This window comes from Aquarana catesbeiana, linkage group LG12, assembly GCF_042186555.1.
Source record: "Aquarana catesbeiana isolate 2022-GZ linkage group LG12, ASM4218655v1, whole genome shotgun sequence".
Taxonomy (NCBI): domain Eukaryota; kingdom Metazoa; phylum Chordata; class Amphibia; order Anura; family Ranidae; genus Aquarana; species Aquarana catesbeiana.
Window position 1 is genome coordinate 110,212,497 of NC_133335.1, and position 15,536 is coordinate 110,228,032.

Here is a 15,536-nt window from a genome sequence, read left to right on the forward strand (position 1 = left end):
GTGGTGTGTGAAGCAGGGAGAGGGGGAAAAAAGGGGAAGTCCATAAAAGTTGTCACCAAACCATAAATAAAATATCATATGCTGGCCATGGCACACATCCAATTTATACAAACCATCGTCAAAGTACAAAACATTAATAAACTGGCAACGCATAACAAAATGAATCATGTGGAAGAAAACTGTGAACTGGCTTACATGCAGAACAGGATCCCTATAGAATCAGGATAATTTATAATAAAGAGTATAGCGAATTCCTATATACTGTGCTACTAATGCACGTTCCTATATGTTGTACTAATGATGCTGGAAAATATGAAATCGCATAAGTAATGCTAATAATATACCTGGCCGAGTGAAAGTGATGAGTGGTGGGGTAAAACAAGGCAGGAACAATTGGATAGGATACTGGGTAGGGGGCATAATTGACATCAATTATTCAGTCCCCCTAACCGGCCTATCACTAGGATGGTTGTAATCCTTGGGAACAACATCAAATTCATTGATGGTATATCTATATGTTAGAAGAGCATTATGGCCAAATTTGCATAGCCCCATATGGAAGGATAAAGGGTCATAAGTCAACTTAGGTGTGAGAATTTAGGTGGCATACATCCTTTGCAGGGATAAATTTCAAAGTATAATATGAACAATGAGGCACCATAAGATTCGCTCACTATGTCTTGCCAGAGGAAAACCCTTGCAAAAAGGGAATGAATGAGATGGACTCGTTAAGGCCTGGCGGGGAGGTGGCCTGTAATTGGAATATCCATCTCTGCTCCTTTTGTAGCAGAGCCTTATTCCAATTGCCACCTCTATTCGGAATGTGCATCCTACAAAGGGCCGTGAAGGTGACTTTAGGGACCCTATAATTGTGTGTCGAAACCACATGTCTTCCTACTGGGAGATATGGGTTCCCTATTTGCATGCTATACACGTGTTGAGAAATGCGTTTCCAAAATTCCTGCCTTGTTTTCCCTATATAATAAGCACCACACTCACATTCCATAAAGTAAACCACTCCACGCGTTTGGCAATTTACGAAATGTGTGGGTGTGAATGTTGTTCCATTGGGGAGAAGAAAAGTCTTTTCCTTTCTGATTAGCAGACAGTAGGAACAGTGCTCGCATGGAAAGGAACCAACTACAGAACAGGGTTTGGATCTCCTGTTTTCATTTTTATATTCACTCTGGACCAGTTTATCCTTTATTGAGGTGGCTCTTTTATATGTTATGGCTGTTTGATTGGAAACAAAATTTCTGAGTCTCGGGTCATCCGTGAGGGTGTTCCAATGTCGCTTAAGGATGTTTTTAATGGCAGTATGTTGTCGCGAATAATGCATAATAATGCAAGTGGAGCTACAATCAGAACTTGTGGGGGGTTTTTGTTGGAAAAGCAGCTTAGCTGTAGATTGTCCTATCGTTTGATCATAGGCTTTTTTAAGACAGGATCGACTATATCCCCTAGCAAGAAAGCGACTTTGAAGGCCTTCAGCTTCTCTTTTGAACAGAATATCATTGGAGCAGTTGCGGCGAAGGCACAAGTACTGCCCATAGGGAATAGAATTTTTAAGTGGTATGGGATGAAAGCCATCCGCGTGAAGAACTGTATTCCCGGCAGGGTGCTAGATAGCTTTCCTTCTGATGTGATTGAAATGGAGACATCTAAGAATGTGACACTGTTGCGGTTATGAGTCATTGTAAATTTTAAGTTCCAATCATTAGTGTTAATGCGATTGAAAAATTAAATTAATTTGGCCTCTGGTCCCTCCCAGACGACGAAGACGTCGGCAATATATCTCAGCCACTTGGATATGTGGCTGGTGTATGAGACGAGGTCCTCGTCATCCAGGAGGGACTGCTCCCACTCCCCCAGGTACAGGTTGGCGTAAGGGGGGCGCAACAGGTCCCCATGGCCACACCCTGTACCTGGAGGTAGTGGGAGTTGTCGAAGCAGAAATGGTTATGATTTAATATGTATTGTAGGCCGCTAAAGATGAACATCTTCAGTGCAGGATCGTATTGGGAATGTTGTTGAAGAGCCCTCTGCACAGTAGCCAAGAGAGTGAGGAATGCTGCTGTACAGAGCCTCAACGTCAACCGTGACAAGGATAGAATTATCTGATACTCTGAGATCATTAATAAGTTGTAAAAACTGTATTGTATCTCTAACAAAAGATGGCAATGACAAGACGAGGGGTTGGAGATGGGCATCTATGACACGGCTTAGGTTTTCAGATATGGCCCCATTGCCAGAGACAATGGGACGACCAGTAAGCGGGATGGAATTCTTATGAATCTTAGGTAAACTGTAGAAGGTAGCCACTTTGGGATGTGGGGTCCTAATGAATTCGTAAATGTTCTTAGAAATTGCGCCTGTGTGAAATGCGCGATCTACCATGTTGTAAAAAGTGGAATTATATTGTTTAATGTTAAGAGCCGAAATTTGTTTGTACCTGTATCGAGCCCCTTTCTCGCTCGGTTCCACTCTCCCGACACTCCTCTGCAGCTATTGAATCAGATTGCAACGTCTGATGGTTCGGTCATACAATGCTCTGGGATTAGAACTACAGCTATGTGCCATTTTAACCCAGTTGTGATAGCTCAGAACAAACACCAGGCAGGCTGTATGTAAGTTCAACCAGGAAATCTCTTTTATTGGAAAATACGGGCCCTTTTATACACTAAAAGTGGAGGTGCATACCTCCGGCTCGTATTACTCTGAACATACACCTGTGACCAGAAACCTAATTAACATGGGCTAATTAACTAATCCCTTTAGACAGCCTAGATGACTCAGACATGACCTTTAGGCCAGACTTGTAGTTCAGAAAATCCAATCAACATTATCACAATAGCAGAGTTAATTAAACACAAACAATGGGGATCTAATGACTCTTAGATCCCATACTAGAGACTTATTTACAATACACATTTTAGCAGACAACAGACAGGTAGCTGGAATTGATGACATTAGCATTTAACAGTAGGAGTCCCAACGATATGAATCAGTCACTATTCCAATATGGCAAATCCAGGGTCCCCAGAGTCTGTGTGTCCTGGGGGACCAGGACCCGAATCCACAGTAATACCACCTCAAGGGTCCCCAGGCATACATATGTATAAAGGGATCTATTCCTAGGGTGGTCTATAGAGCAGATGTCCCCAGAATAGAATAGACAGCTACTTATGGTCAGAAAGGGCACTCTACACAGTTATGTAAAAAAGTTTTGTATCAAATTTTATTGTGGTGATATTCACCTAAATCATTACATTTAAAAAAACATTATGTTGCTTTCCATTGAGGTTGATTAACTCAAGTCCTCTGACAACACATCATAAAAGAAGTGATACCTTAAAAAGTATCAATGTTACAGATGTCTAACATACAGACAAACAATACTCACATATAACAACCAACAAATAACATATAATGCAGGCGCCTGAAGTGATCCATTTCTGCCTGACAGTCCCGGTGGCTAATTGCCTCTATAATTATTATTAATATTATTTGAATTGTTCTCAAATCAAATCCGATTATATAATCTATATCGGGAGTGCCAAGCAGAAGTGGTCCCCAGGGATAGAATTAATTGATATTAGCTGGATGGCTAGGATCTTATTATAGGGCAGGGAGCGGTAATTAGGGCGGTAAATGAGGTAGAAATGAAGCTAAAGTGCCTAAATTTGTAGGAAGTCCTCAGAGATTTGTTAGAAAGTCCTCTTTGAGCTATTCCATTATTATTGATGTGATTATGATATAGGAGTATAGGGAATTGCTCTGGATTCAAATCCCATTTTAAAGACAGATCAGGCAGGTAACCATTATAAGCACTTGCGTGCTTGCGAGTGGTCAATGATAGTATTCAGTGATAGTAAGGACGCTGTGTCACTATTCTCTCATTCCTCTGATCATTCAAACGCTTAACATAGCCCATGGATCATGCAAGGTTTTTCTATATATATCAGTCATATTAGTAGAAAAAGGATACTGTGGATTAAGTAAAACAAACATTTGTTATTACGTTACCAGCTTCCTTTCTTGTATGGGCTCTGGTGAAGTAAGCTCCTTGCCTTTCCCAGCTATTAGCGTTTGGATTGTGAAGCAGCTGCTGATGAGTGTTGAGTCACTATGGTCAGATCATCGCTTATCCCGCTGCTCTGTATGACTGAACGTCTACAGGTGGATCGGATGGTCTTCTGGCGATTAATCGCTCATCTGTCACCTTACTGGAAGCGGGATGTTTGTCCGACTTTAGACATTTAGGTAGTGAAGCAGTTGCTAATGAGTGTTCAGTCACGATGGTCAGATCATGACTTATACTATTGCGCTGTATAACTGATCATACACAAGTTGGATCGGGTGATCGTCTGGCAGTTAGTCGCTCATAGTTTTCACAGTGCTCCCATTCAGTATTAGCTTATAGTAGGCTTACTAACAACTCCACTCGCGTTATCACCTTATGTGCGGTAGGTCTCAACCACACCGCTCCTCTGCTGCCTGATGATACTTCGGGGATCACTTAACACCGCAGCCCTGCATGTAGTTAACGTCGACGCGTTTCGCAACAAATGGGTTACGTAGCTTCAACTGGACCCCAGGCATACAGCTCACAAAGAGCACCGTTCCCCCAAATGCCAGGGCCCACGATTGATCGGCAAGAGGCTAGCATACAGTCCCCTCCAAAACTCTCTCTCCCGGCTAGGTCTGTCACATTTCTCCCCTTTCGGCAGGAGACTAACACAGGAGGAGACCCCAGACGGGTTGACTCCGAAGTTAGTCAGTAGTTCCAGTCCTCTAATGCCTGTACCCACACAGTACCCCAAACAAATTGAGGGGTTGGTGCTGCGCTAATCCTGAGGTCAAATAAAGTAGCTGGGTGTGCTGGGTATGAGCTCCTGCCTACACTACAGTGAGGGGTGATGGTTCGGCCCTCGACGGCAAATGTAGCACTAAGTGACTAGGCAAGTAATAGGTGCCAAAGCAAATAATCCAAATGAGAAAAAATATAAATATACAAAATTGGGACCTAACCCAAAAAATTATGTGTTGCAAAGTGTAACATGATATGGCTGAGCAGTAAAATTGTGTTGAAATATACTATCCAGTGATCAAGTAATAATATCAAAATAAATAATCTCCAAAAAAATAGTGATTGCCTCTAATACATATAAAATCAATATAAAGTGCTGTGCATATATATCCAGAAATAAATACAGTATAATCAACCGTGATTAGTATCTTAAATATGTGACCAGACACCTCAGTGCCATAAAAACAAAAAAATTATTCTTAGAGAAATTGACAAATCATACAATGTTACAATGGATAGCCAAAGTGATCTAAAAAATGGTGCATCATGCAATAAGTGTCCAGCTATCAGCAAGGGGTGCTCAAAATTCCAATAATACAGTTCAGATAAAAGTGCCTTAGTGCAGCAAAAGTCAACTTCAATGTTTCTTTGATGGTGTCACACAATCATGACATGCAAATAACAAATGGATTTGAATAGCATAACTTCAGAAGAGTGGTGACTGTGAAGTGTAAAACAGGATTATATCCATGCAGCAATCCTTAAGTGGTGGGCAATGGCCTCTTACCTCACTATACTGAGGTTACAGCATAGAGCAGCAAACCCTATTGGTGTCTCCTATACAGGGGGGTCCTAGGTGATGTGCTGTGATTTAATCAGACCTCAGATCCGTTGGAAACACCATGGTAAAATGAAGAGATAAAGTGCCATATAGTGTAGTATTTTGAGGTAAAAGTTAGGCTTTATTCAGCTTTAAAACATCATACAGGGTACTCACACAGTAGATAGTGAACGGTACAATGTATCCGGACGAGCGGGGAACTCGTACAGTGCTAACAGTGGGCGGTGCCTGTCCCTACGCGTGGTGTCACGGGTCACGTGGCTTCATCAGGGGATAAAACAAGGCAAGCTTCACTGTCTTTAAATAGACCAGGTTAAGTGTATTGGCGGCGGCCATTTTCCCGGAGTTGAATGTAAATTTGTCATAGCGGCCATTTTCCTGGGGCTCTATGGGCGCCGCAATTTTACTGGTTATACAAGGACGGTTGTAGACAACAAGGGGACGAATGGGCGGTATATGCATATTGTCTGCTCTATCTGCCTCTTAGGACAACGATAATCCCTATAGGAAGGGACACCGCAATAAGGGGCAGTGAACATTAAAAAGTAATCTTATCAAAATGCCAAAATGCCTAGTATCCAAACACAGAATCTGATGTGGACAAGTGGGTGACAGATGGAGTGGGAGGGGGTTGGATATTGCTTTATTACAAACTCCCACCTCCCACTGTGAGCATTGTATTCTCGTGCAGTAAATACATATTTAACGATTCTATTGCTGTTCTCCACATAGGATGTATGTAAAAGAAAATAGAAAAATAAAAATTGTGTACAGTGATGTATATGCAATGTCATGATAAAAACATAAAAGAATGTATTTCTTTAATTAAAATATAATACAAAAAATAAAATATAAAATATAAAATGCCCATTTGCTAAAAGCTAGTAAGCCTATCACTATACAGATAAAAAACAGTATAGCTATGGTACTAAGTTCTAAACTCCAGTTGGTCTGGTTAAGAGAGTGAGCCAAAGGCAATTAGGTCGCAAGGTGTCAGAATCGCATGCGTATATTAGATGCGTTCCTAGACTTAAAAAGGGGAGGAGGAGGGGAAGGAATATAGGGATAGGTAAAATATACTCTACCTAGGCGAGAATATGTCCGTCAGGATCTAGAAATCACTCAGGAAGCAGTTCAAATCGAACTCTATGTTGAGGCCTCGGGGTGTAAATGTGTCCAAGGTAAAGATCCATCTGGATTCGGCCTGGCTAAGGGACCTGACCTTGTGTCCCCCCCACCAATGCCTAATATAGGGTTCAAATCCCCCAGAATTTCAAATGTGACGGATCTTTATTGTGATATAGTAAAAAATGCTTTGAGACGCTGTGCTTATCGTAGCCTTTCAGGATGTTCTTCACATGTTCTTTTATCCGTACTTTTAAAGGTCTTTTTGTCCGGCCCACGTACTGGAGCCCACAGCTGCATTCCAGGGCATATACCGCCCCTTCCGTATTACAGCTGATAAAGTTATTGATTTTATATGTATTTCCAGTATTTGTTGATGTGAAATTGGATTTTCTCTCGTTTGGTCTTTTGGTTTTTAAACAAGCAAAGCACCTCTTACACGGGTAGAATCCTTTCCCGGTAAAAAAGGTGTAATTTCTTTTTGGTGGATCAATTACATTTTTTACCACCTTGTCGCGAATGGTCGGGGCTCTTCTATAAATAAAGTGCGGTCGTGTAGGTAAAGCTCCTTGTAATTGTTTGTCTGCTCGGAGGATATGCCAGTGGTCTTTAATAATCCTTTCTACTTTCTTATGCTGTATGCTGAAGTCTAAAATCAGAGGTGCTCCCCCTAGTGGCTGTTTTGGTTTGTTGGTCTCTTTAATTAGATCTTTACGGTCCATTCTTGCAACCTCTTCCATTTCTTTTGTTAGGAGTTGGCGGTCGTAGCCTTTATTTGAGAATCTCAGGGCTAGTTTCTCAGCTTGGTCTAAATACATGTCAAGCTGCATGCAATTTCTTCTTAATCTTACGAATTGGCCTTTCGGTACGTTGAAAAGCCAGTTTTTGTGGTGGCAGCTTTCAATAGGCAGGAAGCTATTTCTGTCTACATTTTTAAAGTGCGTTTGTGAGATAAGTCCTGAAGTGTCTTGGATAATTTCGAGATCTAAAAATGTAACTCTACTTTCGCTGATTTCCCAGGTCAATGTGATATTCTTGTTGTTTGCGTTTAGTCTCTCCAGGAAACAAGTAAGCCCTTCTGTGTCACCTTTCCAGAGGATAAAGATATCATCAATGTATCTTTTATACAATACTAATTCACTTGGTGTGTCTTCAAACACACTAAGTTCCTCCCATTGGGCCATAAATAATCCAGCTATGCTGGGGGCAAATTTTGCCCCCATTGCAACTCCAGTATGCTGCCGGTAGTATTTGCCATTGTACCAGAAATAGTTGTTTTTGAGATTGAACTCGATGCACTTGATTAGAAATTTCCTCTGCATACAGAGTAATTTGGTATACTTTTTCAAGCCCCATTTTGCTGCTTCACATGCCAGGTGATGTGGTATAATGGTATATAGTGACGACACGTCTGCAGTCGCCAGAATCCATGGGCCTTCTTCTTTTGGGATATTTTCCAGGATCTGCAGCATCTGTTTAGTATCCTTCAGATATGCTTGTGTATGTTGTACGGCTGGTTGCAAAAATACGTCAATGTATTGACCCAAACGTGATGGTAACGAATCGATACCGTTTACTATTGGTCTCGGTCGTGGGTTAGTATTATTTTTGTGAATCTTCGGCAGAATATATATGATGGGTGTACGAGCCGACTCTGGGACTAGAAATTTGGCTTCCTTCTTATTCAGAATATTTTTCTTTACTCCAAGACATACTATTTTGTTCCAGTGCTTTCCTGCATTTGTATATAGGATTACTTAATAGCCTTGTATAGGTGTCCTCATCGCTGAGCATCTCTGTCATCCTCTGGTGGTATTGTTCCTTTTGAGAGTATGACGATCCCCTCACCTTTATCGGCTGGCCGGATTACCAACTCTTTTCTCTTTGCAAGTTTACGGATGCCACTTTTAATGTAGTCAGGATCTTCCTTCTTCTTGATTTTAAGTTCTTGAATATCTTCTAGCACCACTTTTTTAAAAACTTCTATATATTTATTATCTTTTATGGGCGGATTAAAAATCGATTTATTTCTTAATGTACTGTGTGTGATTCCATTATCTTCAATAATTGGATGATTTGATCTCATAGGGTTGCTCATAATGTATTTCTGGATATTCAATTTCCTTATGAATTTTTGGATTCCAATGTACGTCTGGAATTTGTCCAGATTTTTCATAGGTGCATATTTCAGGCCTTTATCCGGCACAGCGATCTCTTCATGTGTCAAATCTTGACAGAGATGCTCAGCGATGAGGACACCTATACGAGGCTATTAAGTAATCCTATATACAAATGCAGGAAAGCACTGGAACAAATAGTATGTCTTGGAGTAAAGAAAAATATTCTGAATAAGAAGGAAGCCAAATTTCTAGTCCCAGAGTCGGCTCGTACACCCATCATATATACTCTGCCGAAGATTCACAAAAATACTAACCCACCACCGAGACCAATAGTAAACGGTATCGATTCGTTAACATCACGTTTGGGTCAATACATTGACGTATTTTTGCAACCAGCCGTACAACATACATGAGCATATCTGAAGGATACTAAACAGATGCTGCAGATCCTGGAAAATATCCCAAAAGAAGAAGGCCCATGGATTCTGGCGACTGCAGACGTGTCGTCACTATATACCATTATACCACATCACCTGGCATGTGAAGCAGCCAAATGGGGCTTGAGAAAGTATACCAAATTACCCTGTATGCAGAGGAAATTTCTAATCAAGTGCATCGAGTTCAATCTCAAAAACAACTATTCCTGGTACAATGGCAAATACTACCGGCAGCATACTGGAGTTGCAATGGGGGCAAAATTTGCCCCCAGCATAGCTGGATTATTTATGGTCCAATGGGAGGAACTTAGTGTGTTTGAAGACACATCAAGTGAATTAGTATTGTATAAAAGATACATTGATGATATCTTTATCCTCTGGAAAGGTGACACAGAAGGGCTTACTTGTTTCCTGGAGAGACTAAACGCAAACAACAAGAATATCACATTGACCTGGGAAATCAGTGAAAGTAGAGTTACATTTTTAGATCTCGAAATTATCCAAGACACTTCAGGACTTATCTCCCCAACGCACTTTAAAAATGTAGACAGAAATAGCTTCCTAAAAACAGAAAAAATAGTGCTGCGCAAATATAAGAGTCCTTAAAAATCAGATGTGAGGAATAAAATAATATGGAAGACAGGAACCACCAGTGGATACTCCAGGTAACAGAAAACAACTAATTGGTGACTGTGATCCCTCCACCAGACATGGATGGCCCCTCACCTTAATTATCCGACCTGAAACAGGTCACAAAGCATGGACAGCATACACTAGGTGGATACATCCAGGTGATGATGGTATAGCCTCCACACTTCAGCATTCAGCAAGTGGAAATGAATGATGCATATGTAACACAAAAAACACAAACCATAGTGCTCTCCATAGCAATTTTATTAAATAAAGAGAGTGAGAGATTGCACTTACAGGAACCGGCACTCAGCTCCGAGTGCCGGCTAGGAAGCTTGCGATCGTATCAACCAATGGCCGCGGGTGACGTCATGCGCTCCTAACCCCCGTACGCGTTATGTCCTGTGGGCGGGACTTCATCAGCGTGGGGCGGGATGCGCAGTGACGGCCCGCGTTGTTTATATACTAAACCATGGTTACGGCAGCACCAATCAGAGGCGCGGAACCCAGAAATCCGAGAAGGACAAAAATCCAGCACGTCCCAGCCGCTGCATCTGAAATAATGGTTAGCGTAACACTCAGCCTCCATAGTAGTGAGAAGAAGTACACGCTGCCGACCGAAATGCAAATAATTCCATGAATGGAAATACATCTAGTAGTGAGCAGCTTACATGCAACCCCCAAATATAAAAATCTTCAAACAGGGTTGACTAGCTTAGTGTTCATTCCAAACTGTGGAAAAATAGTAATTTATTTTTTAATTTATTTTTTAAAAACGCATACAATCATGCTAAAAAATCGCATAAGGTAAAAAATATAGTAAAACCTATAAAAAAGACATCAGACCGCGGGCATCAGCTAAATATGATCGCATGTACATAATAAATAAGTGATAACAAGTAATGAACAAATAAAAAATGTATAAAAATAAAAAATACATATTAAACATAAGTTATCTATTGGAAATAAAACAGTTCAAATCAAAATCAACATTCATTCCAGCTGGGGAGAGGACCTTAGTCTCGTAGATCCAGAATGATTCTGTACGGCTGAGCTGTCTGATGTAATGGCCACCTCTCCACTGACGGGGAACCTTTTCTATCCCCCAAAATTTGAGGCATTTAGGGTCCCTCTGATGACAAAGGCGAAAATGCCTAGACACACTATGGGTTTTAACCCCCCGCTTAATGTTACTGATGTGTTCACCAACTCTCACGTGTAGTGCTCTTGAGGTCCGGCCCACATACTGGAGGCCACAATCGCACTCCAGCATGTAGACCACCCCCACTGTTGAGCACGTAATCAGACCATCAATTTGGTAACTTTTGTGTGTGACATTAGAAATAAAATCCTTCCGCCTTTTGATATTTCTGCTAGCCTTCCTACATGTGGCACATTTACCACACGCGTAGAAGCCAGATAGAAAACCAAACAGCCTGTTGGTCCCTGTTTTAGGTGGATCAATGACCCCTGGGGCTAACCTATCACGTAAAGACGGGGCCTTGCGGTATATAAACCGAGGATGTTCAGGGAGAACCGGTCCTAGAGTACGGTCCCCTTTAAGAATTGGCCAATGTTTAGCTATTATATGTTCTAATTTTTTATACTGGATATTATAATCCAGTATAATACGATAGCTTGTAGCATTGTCTCCTATTTCCGTGGGTTTCACCTTGTCTGCCACCACAGTGTTTCTATCAGTTGCCAATACTTTGGCTATTTCTGCATCTACCAAAGCTTGCGTATACCCTTTTTCCTTAAACCTAGTTGCTAGCACTTGGGATTGTGTTAAGAAATCTTCATCTGAGGTACAATTACGGCGCAAACGAATAAATTGGCCTCTTGGTATGTTACAGAGCCAAGACTTATGGTGACAACTAGTCAGTGGAATGTACGCATTCCTATCTGTTGTTTTAAAGTGATTTCTGCTTTGGAAGCCCACCTCCCCTTTAAAGATTTCAAGATCTAGAAATGTGATCTGTTGTTGGTTGATCGTCCATGTTAATTCAATATTTTTATTATTGTCATTCAGCTTGTTCATAAAGTTATGTAAGCTCGCCATATCGCCTTCCCAGACCATAATTAAATCGTCAATATATTGTCTGTAGCACGACAATTGCGACGGGAGGTCACGAAATATGGTGTCTTCCTCCCAGTGGGCCATAAAAAGATTGGCCACACTGGGAGCAAACCTAGCCCCCATGGCTACACCACGTGTCTGCAAAAAGAAATCTCCGTTGAACCAGAAATAATTGTTCAACAAACAAAAATCTAAACTTTCTAATAAGAAGGAGATATGGTCACTGGGGAGGTCAGAAGTAGCCAGAGGAGGAGCCAGGAGAGATCCTGTCGACCAAGCGAACCCTCAGGATCAAAGGAGAGGTCCGCAAGACCCAACAAGGAGAGATCAAGGCAGTTTAAAAAGAAAGCACAGAGAGAGGGTGTAGGGGGGAAGACGATTCCAAAAGGCCAAGGCCCCACTAGGCACTGGGATTTTTAATCTTAGTGGTACCCGTCTCACCACTGAGGAAACATTGGTCCTGGATAGGGGCTTGAAGTTTGCTCCAGTTCGCAATTTGAACAAATTTCAAGCTTATATCGGTATACAGAGATATATTCGCAACTTAAACATGAAAAAATATTTTCTCTCTAATCCAGTGCAACGTACTATTCCCTCACTGGATACTACCTCTAGACATTCCAATCTTCGGAATCGATCCGTTTTCAATCCTATCTGTAGTGACAATAGGCACTTGGAAGTATTTAAAAATATGGTATGCCACGATCTTGATCAATTGAAGATTAAGAAGGCGAGAGACTCACAGGCTATTAAAAGAGGCATTGCCTCCCTGGAACAAAGGAAGGACATAGTAATCCGGCCAGCGGATAAGGGTGGAGGGTTGGTTGTGCTTAGTAAAATGTATTACCAGGCTGAAATGGAAAAATTATTGAATGACCAGAACACCTACCAACTTTTGAGGGGTGACCCTATGTTGTCCTTCAAGAACAACTTACACTGTTTAATTGAAAAAGGTAAAAGTAAGGGAATTCTGAACCCTAAAGAGGCTGCTTATTTAGACCCTTTTTATTGCAGGACTCCCATAATCTACATTTTACCTAAATTACATAAAAACGCAGAACATCCACCTGGCCGTCCGATTGTAAACGGAATTGATTCCGTAACTTCGAGATTAGGCCAATATCTGGATTTTTTCCTCCAGCCACTAGTCACAAAAACCAAGGCGTTTTTACGTGACACCAAACAAATTCTTCAGATTTTAGCCACTCTCCCATGTACCTCGTCTAGCATATTAATAACTGCAGACGTAGGTTCTCTTTATACAATTATCGATCATAAGCAGGCTCTTGATTCTGTAAAGTGGGCTCTGGCTACTTCTGACCTCCCGAGTGACCATATCTCCTTCTTATTAGAAAGTTTAGATTTTTGTTTGTTGAACAATTATTTCTGGTTCAACGGAGATTTCTTTTTGCAGACACGTGGTGTAGCCATGGGGGCTAGGTTTGCTCCCAGTGTGGCCAATCTTTTTATGGCCCACTGGGAGGAAGACACCATATTTCGTGACCTCCCGTCGCAATTGTCGTGCTACAGACGATATATTGACGATTTACTTATGGTCTGGGAAGGCGATATGGCGAGCTTACATAACTTTATGAACAAGCTGAATGACAATAATAAAAATATTGAATTAACATGGACGATCAACCAACAACAGATCACATTTCTAGATCTTGAAATCTTTAAAGGGGAGGTGGGCTTCCAAACCAGAAATCACTTTAAAACAACAGATAGGAATGCGTACATTCCACTGACTAGTTGTCACCATAAGTCTTGGCTCTGTAACATACCAAGAGGCCAATTTATTCGTTTGCGCCGTAATTGTACCTCAGATGAAGATTTCTTAACACAATCCCAAGTGCTAGCAACTAGGTTTAAGGAAAAAGGGTATACGCAAGCTTTGGTAGATGCAGAAATAGCCAAAGTATTGGCAACTGATAGAAACACTGTGGTGGCGGACAAGGTGAAACCCACGGAAATAGGAGACAATGCTACAAGCTATCGTATTATACTGGATTATAATATCCAGTATAAAAAATTAGAACATATAATAGCTAAACATTGGCCAATTCTTAAAGGGGACCGTACTCTAGGACCGGTTCTCCCTGAACATCCTCGGTTTATATACCGCAAGGCCCCGTCTTTACGTGATAGGTTAGCCCCAGGGGTCATTGATCCACCTAAAACAGGGACCAACAGGCTGTTTGGTTTTCTATCTGGCTTCTACGCGTGTGGTAAATGTGCCACATGTAGGAAGGCTAGCAGAAATATCAAAAGGCGGAAGGATTTTATTTCTAATGTCACACACAAAAGTTACCAAATTGATGGTCTGATTACGTGCTCAACAGTGGGGGTGGTCTACATGCTGGAGTGCGATTGTGGCCTCCAGTATGTGGGCCGGACCTCAAGAGCACTACACGTGAGAGTTGGTGAACACATCAGTAACATTAAGCGGGGGGTTAAAACCCATAGTGTGTCTAGGCATTTTCGCCTTTGTCATCAGAGGGACCCTAAATGCCTCAAATTTTGGGGGATAGAAAAGGTTCCCCGTCAGTGGAGAGGTGGCCATTATGTCAGACAGCTCAGCCGTAGAGAATCATTCTGGATCTACGAGACTAAGATCCTCTCCCCAGCTGGAATGAATGTTGATTTTGATTTGAACTGTTTTATTTCCAATAGATAACTTATGTTTAATATGTATTTTTTATTTTTATACATTTTTATTCGTTCATTACTTGTTATCACTTATTTATTATGTACATGCGATCATATTTAGCTGATGCCCGCGGTCTGATGTCTTTTTTATAGGTTTTACTATATTTTTTACCTTATGCGATTTTTTAGCATGATTGTATGCGTTTTTAAAAAATAAATTAAAAAATAAATTACTATTTTTCCACAGTTTGGAATGAACACTAAGCTAGTCAACCCTGTTTGAAGATTTTTATATTTGGGGTTTGCATGTAAGCTGCTCACTACTAGATGTATTTCCATTCATGGAATTATTTGCATTTCGGTCGGCAGCGTGTACTTCTTCTCACTCCTATGGAGGCTGAGTGTTACGCTAACCATTATTCCAGATGCAGCGGCTGGGACGTGCTGGATTTTTGTCCCTCTCGGATTTCTGGGTTCCGCGCCTCTGATTGGTGCTGCCGTTACCATGGTTTAGTATATAAACAACGCGGGCCGTCACTGCGCATCCCGCCCCACGCTGATGAAGTCCCGCCCACAGGACGTAACGCGCACGGGGGTTAGGAGCGCATGACGTCACCCGCGGCCATTGGTTGATACGATCGCAAGCTTCCTAGCCGGCACTCGGAGCTGAGTGCCGGTTCCTGTAAGTGCAATCTCTCACTCTCTTTATTTAATAAAATTGCTACGGAGAGCACTATGGTTTGTGTTTTTTGTGTTACATATGCATCATTCGTTTCCACTTGCTGAATGCTGAAGTGTGGAGGCTATACCATCATCACCTGGATGTATCCACCTAGTGTAT

The 15,536-nt window shown here is 41.5% G+C and overlaps 1 long non-coding RNA gene across 1 annotated transcript in view; it reads right to left on the reverse strand.

The window, feature by feature from the left end:
- LOC141114531 (uncharacterized) overlaps nt 1–5,905 on the reverse strand; it is a 75,253-nt gene extending 69,348 nt beyond the window's left edge. The window contains exon 1 of the long non-coding RNA XR_012236920.1: nt 5,808–5,905. This is a non-coding gene — a long non-coding RNA (uncharacterized lncRNA). The remainder of the gene's footprint in view (nt 1–5,807) is intronic.
- Nucleotides 5,906–15,536: the final 9,631 nt, after the last annotated feature.